The sequence below is a fragment of the Eptatretus burgeri genome, chromosome 5 (genome assembly GCF_056783735.1).
Source record: "Eptatretus burgeri isolate ZD-2024b chromosome 5, Ebu_testis_v1, whole genome shotgun sequence".
NCBI lineage: Eukaryota > Metazoa > Chordata > Myxini > Myxiniformes > Myxinidae > Eptatretus > Eptatretus burgeri.
In genome coordinates, this window is record NC_140965.1 from 65,133,282 (window position 1) to 65,154,381 (window position 21,100).

Consider the following 21,100-nt stretch of genomic DNA (forward strand, 5'->3'; position numbering starts at 1 on the left):
AGGTGCAGCCAAGTGAGCGTTATTCAAAAAATAAAAATATAAAAAGAATGCGAATCAAAAATTAAATAATTCTAGCTGACAGACCATGCGTTCGATCAGGTTCAAATTTAAAACCTACATTCCCCATAACTACTGGATCATAATTTTTAAGTTTCACATTGAAAAGTTCCACAGAAGGTTTGTCGGGGTTATCACCCAAACTAAGGGAGTATTTTGGGGCCAGATAGACAGACACTCCTGCTTTATCATATAGCTATACAAATATGTATATTGTAATGGTTGTGGCTGGACTCCATCCACCCTCCCCCCCCCCCCCCACACACACACACCCTGAGGAAATGGAAGCACACACACGTAGATATTAGTTAATTATTTATTTAGTATTCTGTTTGGAATAAGGAAAATCATATTCATGTGATTGATATGGTTTGCGTGTGTAAGCAGCATAAGGGCCTCCCCTCCCCCCTCACCCCACCCCCTTTCCATTCCCCACTCTATCTTTCTTTCTCTTCCATTCGCTTCATTACTCAACATTCACATTCATTACAACACCTGCTCCCAAACCCGTTCACTCATTTTCTGGCCTGGTGGCAGAAAAATGGTGATGTTCCGGCATAAGTTGAGACAGAAGTTGCTCTGACAGAGGTTGTTTCGACCCCTTCACCTGCCTGCTCCTTAAGGCCCAGTCACACCTTGACGTTTTAGCCAGCTTATGCCGATTTTTGAAAAATTTGTCGAAAACGCTGGTACACGTCGAATACGTTATGGGTAAGTTTTGTAAACATTGAGAGCACGCTAAAAAACACTACCATACGTCCTAGTACGCTGGCTTTCATCGTTGTACTTTGCAGTTGTCCTCAAATTTTTCCATGCTTGAAATTTTACGACTTATGCCAGCGTATGACTCACACGTTCCGCTACGCTGGCCATGAGTTGTAGGCACGTTATGCGATCGTTGACACACGTTGACACACGTTACTTGTAAGTTACTCATAAGCCGAAACACGTCAAGGTAATGTTTAGCGTCAGTGTACCAGACTCCCTGATTTTTTTATTATTTTTTTCATTTTTTTTTCTTCGGCATGACGGTCATGTTGACACTTCGATTTCTAGTGCGGTTATGATTTAAATTGTTGAGCGGCAGCCTATTAATTATATTATATTAAAACCACACTAGAAATCGAAGTGTCAACATCACCGTCATACAGAAGAAGAAAAAACAACCAGTGAGTCTGGAACACTGACGCTAACCATTACCTCGACGTGTTTCGACTTATGAGTAACTTACAAGTAACTTTTGTCGACGTGTGCCAACGATCGCATATTGTGCGTTCAACTTATTCCCATCGCATGCGGAACGTGTGTGTCATACGGCAAGTACGTCGTGAAATTTTTAACACGTTTAAAAGTACAAGACGTACTCCACTTACTACGACGTATGATAGCGTACTTTAGCGTTCTATTCACGCATACCAAACTTACCCATACCGTATTCGACGTGCGCCAGCATTTTAGACGCATTTTTCAGAGGTCGGCATACGCTGGCAAGATCGCCCAGGTGTTACTGCGATGTTGACACTTCCATTTCTCCGGCGGTTATGATTTGAATCGTTGTGCGGCAGCCTTTTAATAGGCTACGCCACGTGATCGTCGGCGATACGTGCAGCGCGCTATGCATAAGTTAGACTATCGTTGGGCATAGGTTGTGAACGCCGACAACAGGCTCAGCATTCGTTGGTATAAGTTATCTATAACACAACGAAACGTTCTGTGTCCATTACTAATATGTTATGCATACCACCAACTCGTTATGAATACGTCCGAATATTTAAAGAAAACATCAAAAGTTCAGCGTAAGCCAGCGTTTTACATACATTTTAATACGTTGCCATTGCTGGCTAAAACGTCAAGGTGTCACTGGGCCTTTAGCAGAATGTAAACGCGGCACTGCATGGCCAATGACAAGCCACCATCGAGTGAGAAGGGCAGGGTATTAAACGCAGAACAGGGACAAAAAATCTCTCTCTCTCTCTCTCTCTCTCTCTCTCTCTCTCTCTCTCTCTCTCTCTCTCTCTCTCTCTCTCTCTCTCTCTCTCTCTCTCTCTCTCTCTCTCTCTCTCTCTCTCTCTCTCTCTCTCTCTCTCTCTCTCTCTCTCTCTCTCTCTCTCTCTCTCTCTCTCTCTCTCTCTCTCTCTCTCTCTCTCTCTCTCTCTCTCTCTCTCTCTCTCTCTCTCTCTCTCTCTCTCTCTCTCTCTCTCTCTCTCTCTCTCTCTCTCTCTCTCTCTCTCTCTCTCTCTCTCTCTCTCTCTCTCTCTCTCTCTCTCTCTCTCTCTCTCTCTCTCTCTCTCTCTCTCTCTCTCTCTCTCTCTCTCTCTCTCTCTCTCTCTCTCTCTCTCTCTCTCTCTCTCTCTCTCTCTCTCTCTCTCTCTCTCTCTCTCTCTCTCTCTCTCTCTCTCTCTCTCTCTCTCTCTCTCTCTCTCTCTCTCTCTCTCTCTCTCTCTCTCTCTCTCTCTCTCTCTCTCTCTCTCTCTCTCTCTCTCTCTCTCTCTCTCTCTCTCTCTCTCTCTCTCTCTCTCTCTCTCTCTCTCTCTCTCTCTCTCTCTCTCTCTCTCTCTCTCTCTCTCTCTCTCTCTCTCTCTCTCTCTCTCTCTCTCTCTCTCTCTCTCTCTCTCTCTCTCTCTCTCTCTCTCTCTCTCTCTCTCTCTCTCTCTCTCTCTCTCTCTCTCTCTCTCTCTCTCTCTCTCTCTCTCTCTCTCTCTCTCTCTCTCTCTCTCTCTCTCTCTCTCTCTCTCTCTCTCTCTCTCTCTCTCTCTCTCTCTCTCTCTCTCTCTCTCTCTCTCTCTCTCTCTCTCTCTCTCTCTCTCTCTCTCTCTCTCTCTCTCTCTCTCTCTCTCTCTCTCTCTCTCTCTCTCTCTCTCTCTCTCTCTCTCTCTCTCTCTCTCTCTCTCTCTCTCTCTCTCTCTCTCTCTCTCCCCTTCTCACTTCGATGAACGACTGAGCCAGAGCAGAGATTTGAGAGCTTGTTCCCCAGAGACATTGTCTGCCTTTTGTTTCAATTTGACAGAGCGGTGTTTCATACCTCACTCGCCTCACCTCCTCTCTCACCTCACTTCTTCCTCATTTTCACATGTGCTTTTACAGTTCGTTCTTATACGTGGTTTGCGCACATTTCATCACCCTGGACAAATCACGAACCCTCCAGTAATGCCATCAGCTCACTCACCACTTGAACGAGGCATCCTGTGCCGTGCAGACCAACACGTGGGATGGATGGAGCTGGAGGAGACACGAGGCGTGGTTCAAGCATGAGCCGAGATAACAATCGTTTTCACAGAAGCAGTCAAAGGTTCACTGGGGGTAGTGGTGGATTAACGCATGGGCATGCAGGGCCTCTGCTCAAGGCCCCAAGCTCAACATGGACCCCGGAGCAGAGGCAACGTGAGGGACATGCAACCCATCCCTGCTGTTTCTTTCATCATCCCATTTCTTTCTTTCTCGACTCTAAATTTCTCTTATTCTTAACCTCCTTATTTCAGTTGTCCAGGATCCATGTTTTGTTTACAGGTGCCAAGTGAATGTTCCAAGTTTTGCCGTGCGGTAATGCTTGCAAAATCCGAATAGAAAATGTATATGTGTTTAATGTGCTTTATATGTGTTTGAACTCTTGTAATGCCATGTATGATTTCCCTCAGCATTTTCTGAGGTAGTAATTCCCCTCATGCCATTTTCTCTCCTTTGCGTTCTCCTCATTCCTTTAATCATTCCTCCCATCACTTTCCACTCTTTCGATTGCCTTGCTTGCTGTGTAATAAATTATTGGAGTGTCGAATGTGTCCTGATTTATCATGCTTGGGGTTGGTTTGAATAGCGTTCCCAGTGGGCAATTGGTCCAAGTTCCCAATGGTAATGGCAGCCCACATAATGTGGCATGCGGTGTTGGTTCGCTCAGCCAAATAATAAACCATTGCGTAGTCGCAAGTACGATTCCACAGCTGCCACGTTTAACTCACTGGAATGGTAAACCAATTTTGGGTGCGAGGATCCCACCTGAGTTAAGGGTTGCAGTTGCCATTCGTGGTCTCTCAGGACATGCTGCTGTCTTGGAGTTATCCAGAGGTGACGTCTTGAAGAATACTGTATATATTAATTACATATATATATATATATATATATATATATATATATATATATATATATATATATATATATATATATATATATATATATATATATATAAAGCCTGGTGTTGGCGCAGTGGTTAGGGCAGCGGCTTGGGATCCAAAAGGTCCTGAGTTCAAGCCCTGTTGGTCCACTGAATTAATACACCAGGGGGTTGACTCAGCCTGTCATCCTTCCGAGGTCGGCGAAATGAGTACCAGTATACTGGGCCGGTGTATACCCCGGTTAAAAATAGGTATACCATATCCCTGTGTCGTAAGAGGCGACCAGGGTTGCGTCAGGAAGGGCATCCGGCGTAAAACATGTGCCAAATCTCTATGCGGATCATACGGATGATCCCCTGTGGCGACCCCTATCGGGAGCAGCCGAAAGAAGAAGAAGAGAAGATATATATATATATATATATATATATATATATATATATATATATATATATATGTATATACACACACACTGTGGATACAGGCATATATCAATATATTAGATGACCCGTGAACCCGTTGCAACAGCGGTTGATGAAAAAAATCATTTCAAGAAAAAAAAAGATAGCTCCAGCGAACTATACTGCTGAGGTTGTTTGCATTGATCAAATTCTCCCGAAGTGTACTTGACTGAATCGGGAAGTGATTCTTTAATAATTTTTTTCTTTGCCCGATTTGAATGAAACTTGATACTGCACACCGCAGACTAATGGTGAGTAAGGTGGGCCAAAACATTTTGCGCTATCGTGTACCGTTTTGGCTGTACTTTGGGAACATACATACATACAAGATGAGAGTTTTAGTAATAGCGAATGCAGTGAGCTTCATACTTAACGCGTGCACATGAGAGAATAGGAAACAACAACAACAACAAAAACAGCAACAACACAATAGCCCTGGCTATTTGGAATCCGTGTTGTTAGCTATGACCTTTTGCTTCTGGTTGTTTTTAAACGCTGTGCGGTGTATAAACACGATTGGGTTTTATTTGTATCTTGTGAATATTACTTTACACGTGCACATGAGAGAATAGGAAACAACAACAACAACACAATACCATGGCAATTGTGAATCCGTGTCGTTGGCTATGACCATTTTGCTTCCGTTTTTTGTTTGCTTCTGGTTTTTTTTTGTTTCCGGTTTTTGTCATGGGGAATGATGTATGCCGGGAGATCATGACCGGAAGTGTTTAATAATTTATTCAATTATTTTTTTCCCAAAGTTAATTTTATACTTCCGAAAGTGATTTTGTTCATGACAGGAAGTGTTTATTTTGTATTTAACATTACCGGGAGTAATTTTGAAACTTTCCGGAACTTTTAATTTCTTTTATTCTTGACCAGAAGTGATCGTTTATTTATTTATTTATTCAATTATTTTTTTCCCAAAGTTAATTTTAATAAAGATATCTCCCGCATCATCAAAAAATAATTTTTAATCGTGATTTACATTATTTGATCGCTGATCCCGAATCCAGGCCGAAGTAACCGGAAATTGCGTATACAGTTGTGAACAAGTTATGGGTGAAGTCAGAAGCGAATGTAAGAAGAATTCTACGTTCAATCTCGTATTTATTTTTACCTTCGCATTCTGCGAAAGGTTATGTTTTGGTCGGCGTGTATTTATTTATTTATTAATTTATTTGTAATCTTGTGATTCGTATAACTCAAAAAGTATTGCATGAAATTTGGTGGGATGATTGGTTATTAGCCAGGAAGCATTCGATTAGATTTTAGGATCGTTCGGGTCAAAGGTCAAGATCAAGGTCACAAAAATGTCAAAATCGTCTTTTTACGATAACACGGTCAATTTTTATTCAATTTGCATGCAACTAACGCCAAAATGTTCAGAATTCAACGCCTCATCTTGTGATATGCAATATGACACAATGACGCCCATACTCTTGTTACCGGTTAGGGGTCAAAGGTCAGGTCAGGTCAGGTCAGGTATGGGAGCATGTGCCAGAACAGCGCGTCGCTGCGTCCACTTTCCGCAGGTACTCCAGGGGCCTCCGTCTGGCCATCCCCCAGGCAGATGCCAGGCCCATCCCCATCTCCTTGAGATGATGGTCAACCTGCTGCAACCATGAGGTACGTGGTCGACCCACTGGCCTCCTCCACTCATGAGACTCCCTCGCTGAGAGAATCTGGTGAGCAGGATCAGCGTCAGGAAAACGAGCCACATGTCCATACAGCCGCAACTGACGCTCACGGACTATTCAGGTAACAAATCTCATCCGAGTCTCTCTCAGCAACCACTCGTTGGACACAAAATCCGACCAGCGATAGCCAAGGATTCTCCGAAGACACCTGGTACCGAAGGAATTAAGTCTCCGTCTCAGATCCTTGGTCAGAGTCCAAGTCTCGCTCCCATAGAGCAAGACTGGAAGTACCAAGGACCTGAAGACTCGGACTTTCGTCCTCCCGCACAGGTACCGGCAGCGCCACACCCCATGATCCAGTGAATCCATGACTCCCCAGGCCCGACCCAGACGTCTATTGACCTCTGACTCGCAGCCAGCAGAGACATGAATATCTGCCAAGGTAAGTGAATCTCTCCACGACCTCAACATCCTCACCACAAACAGACACAGGCAGGAAAGCAGCATCCAAGATGTCACCGAAAGCCTGGATCTTAGTTTTGACCCAAGAAACCCGTAATCCCAGCGGCTCCGACTCCTCATTCAGCACCTCGAGGGCCCCCAAAAGGATGTCTAAAGTCTCCGCAAAGATGACTGCATCGTCTGCGAAATCAAGGTCCGAGATCTTGACATTCCCAAACGATGCACCGCAACTTGATCTCTCTGACATCCTCCCTAAAATCCAGTCCATACAAGTGCTGAAAAGTGTGGGGGCAAGTACACATCCCTGATGAACTCCAGTAACAACTGGAAATAAGTCAGAGGTGGTACCACCACACTTCACAGCACTCTCAGTACCAGAGTAGAGTTCAGACATCAGATCGATCAGTTTTGGTGGCACCCCACGAAGACCAAGAATCCTCCAGAGGACATCCCGATTCACTGAATCGAACGCTTTACAGAGATCAACATAGGCTGCAAGCAGCCCCTGCCGAAACTCTCATCTGCGTTCGGTGAGGACACGAAGGGCAGGGATACGGTCAATCGTTGACCTCTTTGGTGTAAAGCCTGACTGCTCTGGACGCTGGTGCTCAAGCAGATGGTGGCGAACCCTATCATGAATTATCCGAGCAAAGACCTTGCCCGGCACTGAGAGCAGCGTCACCCCTCGGTAGTTGTTGCAGTCTTGGCGATCACCCTTCCCTTTCCAGAGAGGGACAACAAGGCCCCTCTTCCAGTCAGTTGGGATGATGCCTGTGTTCCAGGCAGAGCACAAAACTGCATGCAACGACACGAGCGCAGCACTTCCACCAGCCTTGAGAAGTTCGGCATGGATGCCACAGATCCCTGGAGCTTTGCCCCGTTTCAACTGGTTCACCGCAGCCCGTGTTTCCACAAGCGTAGGTGGACCACAGTTGATTCGAGGGTCAGCAACAGGGATTGTAACACCCTTGACGTCCAATTCGACAGCTGGGGGATCAGCCTGGTACAACCGCTCAAAGTAACCGGCCCAGCGGGCCTTCACTTCAGACTCATCTGTCCAGAGCCTACCACTCTCTGCTCGAACTGCAGTGCTCCGAGAGATGGGCTTGGATGAACGTAATGCGCGAATTCCCCTATAAGCGGGACGTGAATCACCTGTCCACAGGTGATGCTCTACCCCCTCACAGATTCCTCGTACATAGGCCTCCTTGTCCACCTTCAGTGCACGTACAGTTTTACGCCTCAGCTCCCTGAACAGCTCAGCTCTGCCATTCAGCCTGGCCCTGCGACTCTGATCAATGGTATCCAGTGTCCCTTGAGAGACAAAATTCTTCTTTGCCCTGCGGTGAGTTCCAAGACATCCACCGGCAACATCAAGGATGGTGGTCTTGAAGGCGCTCCACAACTCTTCAGGACCCCCCAAAGCACCCAGACCCCCCAAGTGTCCACTCAGCCTGTTCGCAAACTCCTCAGCTACTCTCTCATCCCTGAGCTTGGCAACATCCAGCCTAGGCTGGGATGGTACCATTCTCCAGGATTTAAGGTGCAACTTCAGAGTTCCTCCAACAAGCCGGTGGTCAGTATTGAGGAACTGAGCACTCCGGTAGACCCTGCAGTTCTGGATCATCCTCCAACGACCGTCAATGAGGACATGGTCAATCTCCTTTGCCACACCGCCAGCGTTGGAATACCAAGTCCAGCAATGAGCTTGTGGGCGCTGAAACCATGAACCAGCCACCCTATGCCCATGACTTCTTGCAAAGTCAAGGAACTTAGTGCTATTCTGGTTCATAGTTCCTGACCCATGGGGACCAACACACACCTCATAACCATCCCTATCAGTTCCAGTCGATGCATTGAAATCCCCCAAGACTAGAAGTGTATCTCGTCTGGGGCACTGATCAACCACAGACTCGAGTGTGGCGTAGAATGCATCCTTCACGGTGAGATCACTCGCCTCAGTCGGAGCATAAACAGAGACCAGGGAAATGATACCTAAGGAGTGACGAATCCTTAATCTCATAATACGCTCGTTGACCGGTGTTACCTCAATTATCATTGGGGTCAGCTTATTGGACACAGCTACAGCAACTCCTTGGGTATGGTAACCATCAGAGCGACCAGACCAATAGTAGGTGTAACCACCCACCATTATCTCGCCGCAATCCGGTCTCCGAACCTCAGAGAGAGCTGCAATCCCGATGTCCAAACGCTTGAGCTCAGATGATAACAGAGACAGGTGATCATCCTCTCTTAGGGATAGGACATTCCAAGCACCCACCCGAAGGGACCGCCTCAGGTTAACCCAAGGAGACCGCCGTCTGGTGGACGACACCTCAGCACCACTCCGACACACTCTCCCGCAATCTGACCCAGGGATGTTACCCCGTGGTTTCCCTCCTATCAAAGATTGGGGGTCCCGAAGGCTTTGCCCCAATCCCGTCATCCAGTGAGCTGCCCTGCGAAGGGAAGCTGCACAGGAGGTACTCCCACGGAGTGGGTTTTCAGATTTTTTTGCGTTTTTGCGTTTTGCGGAATGAGGGGTTTTACGGTGGCCGGAGTGCAAATCCTGCCACCAACCTCCTAATCAGAAGTAACCCAACTGCAGGAGGACGTCCGCAGACACAGTTGGGCACTAGATATGGATGGCCGTTGGCTCACAAGGAGCTCCTTCGCCCATTGACAGGTTTTGTTTTTAATCCTGCTGGGTGTCCATATCCAAACACCCCCCTCACCAGAAAACCTGGTGGGGGAGACGGTTTAGTCGCCGCCAACCCGACTAAACCCGACCCGACCGACCCAACCCGACCGACAAAGGTCAGGGGGGTCACGAAATTGAAAAATATGCGGTTTTTGTCATAATGCGATCAATTCTTGTCCGCTTTACATGAACCCAGCACCAAAATGTTCAGAATTTAATGCCCAATCTTGTGACACAATGACGTCATAACACATGTCACCGGTTGGGGTAAAATGTCGGGGGGGGTCACGCCCTTGAAAAATATGCGGCTTTCGGCATAACTCAGTCAATTCTTATTCGATTTGCATGAAACCAGCATCAAAATATTCACTATTTTGTCCTCCACGCTCTCATGCCAAATAGTACAAAACAGGTGTACTTTTTAACTGTACAATGAATGTTTGTTTTGTTTGCAATAAATAAAGTATTTTTAAAAACAGGAACTTGTGTGTGCTAATACCCCTAAATATAGTATTATACAATGATTGACTTTTTTTGAGGTTGCTACGAGATTACCTTCTCTTGTTGAAACGTTGTATTCACCGAGCTTGCGAGTGAAGACTCGCCAAAACGACGTGAGTTGATTGTTGTTTAGTCCGTAGCCCCCGAAAGTCGGGGGGGGGGTCATGACATTATAGATATGTGGTTTGTGTCATAAGACCATTCATATGAAACCAGTTCCCCACACTCATACCAAGAACAAAGGAAGTAGTGGCGGCTAAGGTATGCGCTCTATGAGTGCCCGTTCTAGTTTTAGATGAGATGCTGTTGTAGGCGGTGTAGTTGTTGTTGTGAAGGTAATGTTGAGGATTTTTTTTACCTTCGCATTTTGCGAAAGGTTATGTTTTGGTCGGCGTGTATTTATTTATTTATTTATTTATTTATTTGTAATCTTGTGATTCGTATAACTCAAAAAGTATTAAACCGAATTGCATGAAATTTGGTGGGATGATTGGTTATTAGCCAGGAAGCATTCGATTAGATTTTGGGATCGTTCGGGTCAAAGGTCAAGGTCAAGGTCACGAAAAGGTCAAAATCGTCTTTTTACGATAACACGGTCAATTTTTATTCAATTTGCATGCAACTAACGCCAAAATGTTCAGAATTCAACGCCTCATCTTGTGATATGCAATATGACACAATGACGCCCATACTCTTGTTACAGGTTAGGGGTCAAAGGTCAGGGGGGTCACGACCTTGAAAAATATGCGGTTTTTGTCATAACACGGTCAATTCTTGTCCGCTTTACATGAACCCAGCACCAAAATGTTCAGAATTTAATGCCCAATCTTGTGACACAATGATGTCATAACACATGTCACCGGTTGGGCTAAAATGTCGGGGGGGGGGAGTCACGCCCTTGAAAAATATGCGGTTTTCGGCATAACTCAGTCAATTCTTATTCGATTTGCATGAATCCAGCATCAAACGAGATTACCTTCTCTTGTTGAAACGTTGTATTCACCGAGCTTGCGAGTGAAGACTCGCCAAAACGACGTGAGTTGATTGTTGTTTAGTCCGTAGCCCCCGAAAGTCGGGGGGGGGGTCATGACATTATAGATATGTGGTTTGTGTCATAAGACCATTCATATGAAACCAGTTCCCCACACTCATACCAAGAACAAAAAAGTAGTGGCGGCAAAGGTATGCGCTCTATGAGTGCCCGTTCTAGTTTTCAGATGAGATCCTGTTCTAGGCGGTGTAGTTGTTGTTGTGAAGGTAATGTTGAGGTGATGTTTATTTTTTCAGATGAGATCCTGTTCTAGGTGGTGTAGTTGTTGTTGTGAAGGTAATGTTAAGGTAATATTTATTTTTTCATCGCAAAAAGACTTTAATTTGATATACTTAAGAAGTGAATGTAAGAAGAATTCTATGTTCGATTCTAGGCTTTGCCTATTCCATATTATACTAGATGATCCGTGAACCCGTTGGGTTCCGGTTGTGACAGTGATTGATAAAAAAAAACATTTCAAAAAAATAAAAGATAGCTCCAGCGAACTATACCGCTGAGGATGTTTGCATTGATCAAATTCTCCTGAAGAGTACTTGACTGAATCAGGAATTGGATTTTTTAATAATTTTTTTCATTGCCCAATTTGAAGGAAACTTGATATTGCACGTCAATGTGAAAAAACGGAGAAAAGAAAGTCGAAGAAATGATTGTGCGTCATCTTCTAAACACAATTTTATTTATTAATGAACACGGAAGTATAAGATAAAAATGGCGATGTTTATTTTATGCTTAAAAATAAATTGTTCTTTGTCTATACTCAATGTTTGAGATTTTAAAATAAACCATTTCAAGAAAAAAAATAAGATAGCTCCAGCGAACTACACCGCTGAGGTGGTTTGCATTGATCAAATTCTCCCGAAGAGTACTTGCCTGAATCGGAAATTGATTTTTTAATAATTTTTTTCATTGCCCGATTTGAACGAAACTTGATACTGCACACCGCAGGAGAAGGGTGAGTAAGGTGGCCTGAAACTTTTTGCGCTATCGTGTACCGTTTTGGCTGTATTTCAGGAACATACATACATACATACAAGATGAGAGTTTTAGTAATATATAGATGCTGCAAAATTGGCTGATTTATCTTGTAACTTGGGAGATCAGGAGACTTTTAAAAACATCTTTAAATGGGCAATTTTCAGGAGCTCTTCCTAATTTTACGGAGATGTTGAACCACTGGCCACTTTACATTTCTCTCCCTCCCTCTATAAAGTATGTGAAGTGTGAATCAGTTGAAGGAAACTATTCAAAATGAAGTACCAATGGCGAACAAGGGAGATGCATAAGGTGAGTGTTTCCACAAACAGGAGCCCTGAGCAAGAAACAAAGGGAACAACATTGTGTGAAAATGGAGCCTGGGTAGTACTCAGCAGTTGCCTTTGCCATCAGTTCAAGTACTAAAGGGTGACTTTCCTACTTTTAATAAGAGAATGTTTGTACTGTCTTGTTGAGGTGTTCAATTACTTTCGTTGAACGTATTATATCATTGGGAAAGCTATGGTGTGTGTCCCATGTTGTGTGAATCCTTGGGAAATCACAGGAATGTGCTACATCACACTGAACATGACAGCGGGTGAAAATACACAGGTCACCAACCTGTCTGCAATGACAGTGCACTGCAGCAAACTCTGTGCTTTGTTCTATTGAGAGAAATTTTTAACGATGTCCAAGCCTTAAACTTGGCAGCATTCAGAAGTGTGATGTAAGTGCCATGGGGCCGGAATAAGAAGCCTGAGAAAGTGTCCAGAATTGAGCTTTGGAAAGGAGTTTGGTGGTTTTTTGATGTCCCACACACTTTATAGAGCGTTGGTGCTGCTGAAGCAGTTTCTTGGCAAGGGTTATACTAAGTGGTTTGCCATTGCCTTCACAGCATTCTTTGTCCGTGCTCTGTCCTTTTAAATGCTGAGCGTCAAGAAAGGAGACAGCACAGAGCATTTTTAAAGTCTTTAGTATGACTCAGCCACGGTTTGAACCACTGATCTCCCAGACTTAGAGCAGGTTCTATAACCATTATGCCACCCAATCTGGTACTTTGGTGGTAGGATTTCCCAAATTCCAGTTGTAGTTAATCGTTAAAGGCATACAGTGAAAATGGGAGACTCATCTGAATTGAAGGCCAAGCTTCAAGTCAGTGAACAGCCTCTGTTTTATTTTCCTCATTAACTCATTTTATTTTGTGTCCAGTACGTGGCTGCTGGTTTGTATCTTTGTTAGGGGGTGTGGCTGTCACTGATACAGTGTCCCCTGTAGGTTACAGAAGGAATTTGTAATTTGTTCATGGTGCCAGCTATAACCATCCTACTCTTGCGAAGGACACAGTTATATCTTTAACGTCGACCAGCTAATTTGGGCAGACGGGATGCGCAGTTTAACATCCATCTGGGGGAAGGCACACAAATTGACGAATCACCCTGCCTGCGAGACAACAGGATGACAGTTTATAGCTGGGTCGGGATTCAAACCCAGGCTAGACAGCTCAGATGCGAGCGAGCACATTTCTAGGTCATCCTGCCAGCCCTTCCGCATTAACTGAGAAGGATTTTTGCACGTAGGGAATCATATACAGTAATTATCTCATCCACTAATATTTACTCTGTTATTGAACCCTCCCCACCCCCATGTCCTCCCAAATAAAAAGAATGAAGTTAACAAAACATTGTTGTCATCAAAGGAGCTCATTCATACAGAAAACTATGATGTGTGCCAACTGGGAATCTGCTAAACTTTGACCTGAATCTGGGCCTATTCAATAGGCACAGCAGCAGCTGCAGGAGAACCTAAGAATACTGAGTTTTTGATTCAGGATATATTCTACAAATTGTCATTCTTCCCTTCCTCCCAAAACCATCATCAGCCTTTGGCTGGTTCACGGGACATTAAAGCCCAAGTCTGTTCAGTTTTGTCGGAATACAGGGAAAGAAATACAAAAAAAATATGCAAGAGAAGTCATCCAGGGAAGGCGGTGCGGAAGAAGTTTAAAAACTGCTGTGAAGTAGGTCAAAGCAAAAGGCCTAAAGGATGAAATGTCGAGATAGAGGATGAATGGCCAACAAAGTCCTATGGTGCTGCCAGCCTGGTTTTAAAAACAGCTCCATAGATTGGCACTGAAATCTGTAGCCGAGCAACAAATGAATGCCGCCTTCACAAGATTGCAAATCGTGTTTTCTGACTGTGAACACTCTCACCACTTCATTTTGAGCTCAAGGAAAGCATTGCTTGCACATATATTAAGAAACATTTGTCCAACGTACATGCTGCCAGACATACACACCTGTTATTGGAAGAGTCCGTTAATGCTCTGTGGAAAGTGCGTTCGGAGTCTGTTTGTACACATGCTGCATAACACAGTGTTTAAAGGTATACTGAGCTGACTGTCCTGTTTATGAGCACTCCAGTTCATGGGGATCAAGACAGCTCCATTCTTATATGCATGGTGTTGGCTTAATGGTTAGGTTGGTGAGCTGTGGATCCTAGGGTCCTGAGTTCAAATCCTGCTCAGCTGTTTAATTTATACCAGGTGGGATAAACTCAGCCTGTCATCCTTCCGAGGTCGGCAAAATGAGTGCTAGCATGCTGGTATACTGTGTCGGAGTAGCGACCCGTCCAGGATTGTGCCCAATAGCCAAGGAGACTGCTTAAGCAGCACCAATGCTCTGCACAGAGTATGGTCCCAATCTCTAACCTCCTCGTTATGTTTGCCTTATTACGTGTATATCTTAATAATACGCATGTTAATGTGTCTGTCTGTCTGTAACATTCCGTTCCACCCATTGGTTGGACAGTTCGCCTGACTCCACCCACAATTTATATTTGGAAAAACAATCACACAGTCGTCATGTTGGTGCTTCATGCTATGTGAAGTCAAAGACATCTTCAGAGCTTTCATATTCACGATCGCCATGCCCTCCCTATAAGTTTTCCCTTCATTGTAGAACGACCAAAACAACAGTTGAAAGTATTTTGAGACGATAGGCATCACGGACCTTGTGAAAATTGGCCTCATTGATCGAGGTATTGGCCTGTTGTCTACACACCACCAAAATAACGATGTGGCATTCGCTCAAGTAGGGCTAAAACCCATGTCATTATAAAGGGTCTTTGTGCGAGATAATTATTTACTTTTAACGATATATATGTATATATATATGCATCAAGAAGAAGATAATCGGTTTTGGGTCGTTTATTGTCAAATATCTTTTCCACATATCTCGTGGGATTGTGAGTTGGACAGGTGACCGTGATGGGTGGGGAAAGGGTTTGAAGGCTTGAAGTGGGGAGGGGAATGGATTGATGCCTTAGCATTGTGATGGGGGCAGGCGGACTTCGGTTTGGCAGGTGGAGTTTGAGGACTTGGAATTTGTGAGAGGAAGGAGGTGGGGGAAGTCTTGAAGTCACGTTTTATATGACGTGGAATTTCCCTGTTGGTATAATAAATATAATCATCGTTAATATCACAATCTCCGTAGTTCTCAAGCGGTAGAGTGGACTAAATTACAAACTATTCCACCCATTAGACCAAAAGTTATGATGTGTGGCAACAATAAAGCTCAGCATGGACCCAGTGAGAGATTGCTGTTTTGATATAATTACTCTCACTGGCATGATAAACGGTTGAGTTACTTTTCTTACACAATACAATTATACATTATTAAATATAATAATGTCTGATTATTAAATATAATGAATGTCTGATTTCAATTCACATTGCACTGCTGATTCGCCTTCATAGCTCCATTGGGTAGACATGGCCAGTCGTTATATGGCAGGCAAAGGGACCCGAACTGGTTCAGGGAATTTGACCAGAGTCCATTGCTGATGGGACAGCTGGTTTAACGTCCCCTCCGAAACACTTGTACAGTACAGTATTCTATGCTACTGTGATGCCTGCTGGTAGTATCGGATGATGATCAAACAGTTGACCAGTTTCATCTATTACCTGCTTAAAGGATTAAAAAAAAATTGGTATTCTATGAATAAAAAATAATTTGATTTCACTTATAACCGTTGGAACACCACTCAATAAAATTCAGATTACGATAGTACCTAACATGGAACTTCACGGTCACCGGTCCAGGTGGGCTGTGAAGGTTGTGTCGGAATAACTCTCCCATCCCTTATTACCCCTAACACAACATCCCCAACCACTTCCTATATCAAAACAGCATTTTGATTTTCAAAATAAAGAATAATTAATCTCGAACTTCATCACAGATACATCATGTCAGTGTATCTTGCGACGAATGGGCTTGAAAGGCATGGAGGAGGAAGAACAGCGTAACATTTGGCCCCATGTTTGAGCATGTACCATTCATTACGTGGCACACAATTTGTGTCCGTTACACGAATCCCTTTCAAACATCTAAACGGCATTTCCGATTTCACCCTAAAAATGACGTCATGATCACACACGAACATTATTTATTATTATATCATAAACCGGTGGTTATAGCATCTCGGATCATTCGTGGAATCATCTGATGTGAATAATGGATTGAATGGTTTAAAAAGTCGGTTTCATCACTCCCGTAAAAGGTGATCCAGGCCATCGATCAAGGACTCACGGCAGTGATGGCCAAAGAGTTGAATTATTATTTACACATCACGGTGCCTTTTTCATGGCTCCCAGGACAAGAAACGAATATCTACGGAGGGACGCCTCTCATAACAGAGACATGTGACCATTTGGAGAATGTTCAGCTGAAGTCCGAGTGATGGAGCATGACTAGTTAACAGCAGTATGCACGGCAGTTGTACAATCTGGGAAACCGTTCGGGTGGATTTAAAACAAGAACACAACCCCTCCCCCTGTCCCCCACCACACCCCAAATTCCCCGACACATCATTTAGCGTACGAACCGGGCAGTCAGCGGACAGGGCTGACGGCCTGGCAAAGGGCCATTAACGCCAGGTACAGACGATGCTCCCCATTCATCATCATCTGCTGCGGGTGCAGAGCTTCACACGTGGCCGCACACGTCCCGCCCCGCCCCGCACACGTCCCGCCCACGCTCCGCCCCGCCCCGCACACGCTCTGCCCCGCCCCGCCCGCACACACTCCGCCCCGCCCACGCTCCGCACACGCTTCGCCCCGCCCACGCTCCGTCCCGACCACGCCCCGCCCACGCTCCGTCCCGCCTACTCTCTGCACACGCTCCGCCCCACCCACGCTCTGCCTTGTCTCACACCCTTGTCCCACATGCATGTGTCCAGGTAACCACGAGAAACTGTGACAACGCAGTTTATTTCACACCTCGGTGCCGCTGTGACGTCACCACCCTCGAGTATAATAATCCAGGGCAGTGCAAAACGCAAAACCTTCATCTTTACCAACTACGCGGTCTCTTTTACCTCCCTATAATAACATTCATAAACACATAAATACAATCACGCCTTCCAGTGAGATGACGTAAACATACCGTGTATCCTCTTCTTGAATAAGGTGCTGTCGTCCTTCATCTCCCGCCTTGCAAGTATCATTCCGAGGCATTTTATGTGCTGGATGACCCGAACTCAATGGACGACGACATCAAGTGAAATAATATTACAAGAAACTGTTCTTTTGAAAACGGAACTCCGAAAACAAGATGAAAACGCATCCTCTGTAATTAAGATGAGGGTAGGAGAGTGCATGATGACGTCATTGGCAGTGGATGGGGTAAAACGCTCGATTGTAACCGGTTGACGCATTGAACCAAATTCCTTTGATTGGAAAATGTCAAAAAGCCCATAGATAGCCTATAGCTATATGGGTAGTGTATTGGGGGTGTTATAAGGTCTCGTCGTGCCCTGGTAATAAGATGCCAGTGGTGTCATCAGGGTTCCATGTTTTTGTATTCAAGGCGAGAGATTAATGATGACAACTCGTTTAATAGCTCGCATGATCGGTGAGCGATCCGAAAGGAAGGCAAAAGTCTCGCAGCCCAAATGGCCACCAAGAAGGGTCCCTTTGATGACTTCCCTGCAACTGTCTGCACTGCCAGATTGTTGCCAGAGTCTCTAATCATGATATTTTATTATCCTAATGACTTGCCTAATGGAAAAGTTTCAACACTAAATGAAAATGAAGCCATGCATAAATTGACAAAGATAGCCGCAGTGATCGTGGATGGACAACCACCTTGGACAGACATGGGAGGGGATGTATTAAATTGTGATATTAATAAAATGGAGTGACTGTAGTGTATATTATAAATGGCTGTAAATATCCGAGACGAGACACCGAATTATACTAGCGATGATTTTGGTGTTTTCCTTGTAGCAAATGACACCAGGACAGACATTTTTCATCGTGATCTGTGTTCAATGTTTAGCCCTTCGGACACTGAGAAAGCCCCATTGTGTCAAGGCTGGTAACATAGTGCACACATTAATGGAGGACGGGTGTGTGTGTGTGTTTGGAGGTGTTAGGGTATGGGAGAGAAAGGGTATGGGTGGGTTGTGGGAAGAGAAAGTGTGGGGGTTGAGGGAGTATGGGTGTGTTGGTAGGTGGAATGATATTAGGGGGAGGGATAGATGAGGGTGACGAGGGGAAGGTGGATGGATGAGTGGCACCTGTGCAGAGGTGAGTGTAGGGGGAGTTATGGGGGATGGGTGGATGTAAGAATGGTTGTGGGAGAGGGCTGGTTTGGGGGTTGGAGAGAAGATGAGTGGGTGGGTGGAGTGGATAGGGTGAAAAAGGGGGAGGGGGCACAATTTGCAGAGGAGGGTGTGTTGGGGGTGTAAGGAAGATTACGGGCTTTGGGTGGGGTGAGGCTAAGGGTATTGGGAGAGGGGTGAATGCGAGTGAGGGTGGGTGAAAGAGGAGCTGTGAGAGGAAGCTGTGTGGGTGATAGAGAGAATATGGCTGGGTGGGTGTGTGGGTGGGTTGAGAAGGTTCAAGGTGAATTAGACGGCTGAAAGCAAAAGAAAAGTCATGGCAATGCCAGCGAAGGTAGAATGACCTCTAAGATATGAGAGAGAGAGAGAGAGAGAGAGAGAGAGAGAGAGAGAGAGAGAGAGAGAGAGAGAGAGAGAGAGAGAGAGAGAGAGAGAGAGAGAGAGAGAGAGAGAGAGAGAGAGAGAGAGAGAGAGGGCGAGAGAGACAGAGAGGGCGAGAGAGACAGAGAGGGCGAGAGAGACAGAGACAGAGAGTGAGGTGTCTGAGAGGGGTGGGGAAGAGAGAGAGATAGAGAGAGAGAGAGATAGAGAGAGATAGAGAGAGATAGAGAGAGATAGAGAGAGATAGAGAGAGAGAGAGAGATAGAGATAGAGATAGAGATAGAGATAGAGATAGAGATAGAGATAGAGATAGAGATAGAGATAGAGATAGAGATAGAGATAGAGATAGAGATAGAGATAGAGATAGAGATAGAGATAGAGATAGAGATAGAGATAGAGATAGAGATAGAGATAGAGATAGAGATAGAGATAGAGATAGAGAGAGAGAGAGAGAGAGAGAAACAAACAATTGCATTTGATTCAATGTTCTGGCAAGACTCCAGCAAGGTGAAAGGACACAATTTTGACCAGCCAGCTCAAGGTGGCAAGTTCCACGTAGCATCACTTCAATGGTGCCTCGAGTGTCAAGCCAATGTGCATTAAATGCAGAATTTCCAACAACGCCTTTTACAGCGTCAAAGTGCCGCTACAACACCAGCCATTTCGTGTGTTCCTTTAACCCATCCTATTTCTCTACATTCTTCCACTCACATCTTCCTGTCTCTTCATTTGTTAGCTTTTCTGCTTGCGAGTGTTGATGCCGTTTTTATTTTGCCAACTATTTTTGTTGGTGTTGAGTAAGGAGTGCTAGAAGCAAATCTGTGAATTGTGTGTGCCATTTTCCCCTGTCGGTCTTTGTTTGTGTTGCTATTATTTAAGAAGAAAAGTGCTGGCAAAATGCTCCATTGCCATAATCGTGTGTGGGAGAGGCTGGCAGATGTCAAAAATAGATTTGGCTTCGCCATGCAATACCCGGTTAGAGCAGGACTTTTCAGCTTTGTCATTCAATCAGCATCAAAGAGGGTCATGGTAGCCTAGTTCAGTTATGGGGTTGAGGGAGTGGGGGGGGGGGGTGGGGGAGGGGAAGGTGGAAATGGAGAGTGGAGAGGTATTTAAATGTAATCACCTTAATAACACTCCAAGGTGTTTAAATCTAAGGGCTTTTCGTACTCTCAGTTATTTTATCAAATATGGTTGGCCGGATAGCCTCGAGTTCTGTGCACTCACCTTTGAGCTGTCTAACGTGGGTTTGAATCTCTATCCAGCTATAAACTTTCACCCTGGTGCTCCACATCCATCCATCCATTGGGGGGGACTTTAATCAGGAGGACCTGTCTGCTAAAACTGGTCACTGGTAGATGGTAAAGGTTCCTGCGTTGTCTTTCACCAAGAGTCGGCAAGTTATCGTGGATACCCTAAACAAATTACAAATTTCTGATTGTGGGACGTCCGGCCTGATCAGACAGTTCAAGGGACACTTGGGTCAGAACCACCTCTCTCTTCTTCCCAACCCTTTGCTGACCTCACAGGAAGGTGGGAATAATTGGGGTCTTTGAAGAAGATGGTTGTTTAATCAAGGAAGTGAGTAAAACAGGAAGGAAGCTATTAGCACTAAGGCTTCGTCGTTCACAAATTGAAGCCATTGACAGCAAGGTAATCAATATTTACATCATGAAAATAGCAACATTATTTGGATGTTTTGCTTGGTAACATGGTACGAGCTACAGCTGCATTGTTTAACCCACATGTGAGGTTAGCCATGTGACATATCGCTCAATGTTTCGATGTCCACTTAATTATTGAGTGTAACAAGGCATTGCCACCAAATATAATACTCAGAAATTCAAAGCAAAGAAAGGATAGGACTGTTATGTTTAACTCACATGTGAGGTTAGCCATGTGACATATCGCTCAATGTTTCGATGTCCACTTAGTTATTAAGTGTCACAAGGCATTGTCACCAAATATAATACTAAGAAATTCAAAGCAAAGAAAGGATAGGACTGCTATGTTTGTAATATGTCTGACTGCTATGTCTGACTGAGATAATTTAGAAATAATAAACTGGTAAAGCACCAGGACCTAAAAAGACATTATGAATAAAACGGGAGCTGTGAACGAAATAAACATCGTACCAGTGATAGTCGGAG

At 44.7% G+C, this 21,100-nt stretch overlaps 1 long non-coding RNA gene across 1 annotated transcript in view; it reads right to left on the reverse strand.

The window, feature by feature from the left end:
- LOC147026576 (uncharacterized) overlaps positions 1 to 21,100 on the reverse strand; it is a 115,975-nt gene that overhangs the window by 7,227 nt on the left and 87,648 nt on the right. Inside the window, exon 3 of the long non-coding RNA XR_015058405.1 lies at positions 3,224 to 3,276. This is a non-coding gene — a long non-coding RNA (uncharacterized LOC147026576). The remainder of the gene's footprint in view (positions 1 to 3,223; positions 3,277 to 21,100) is intronic.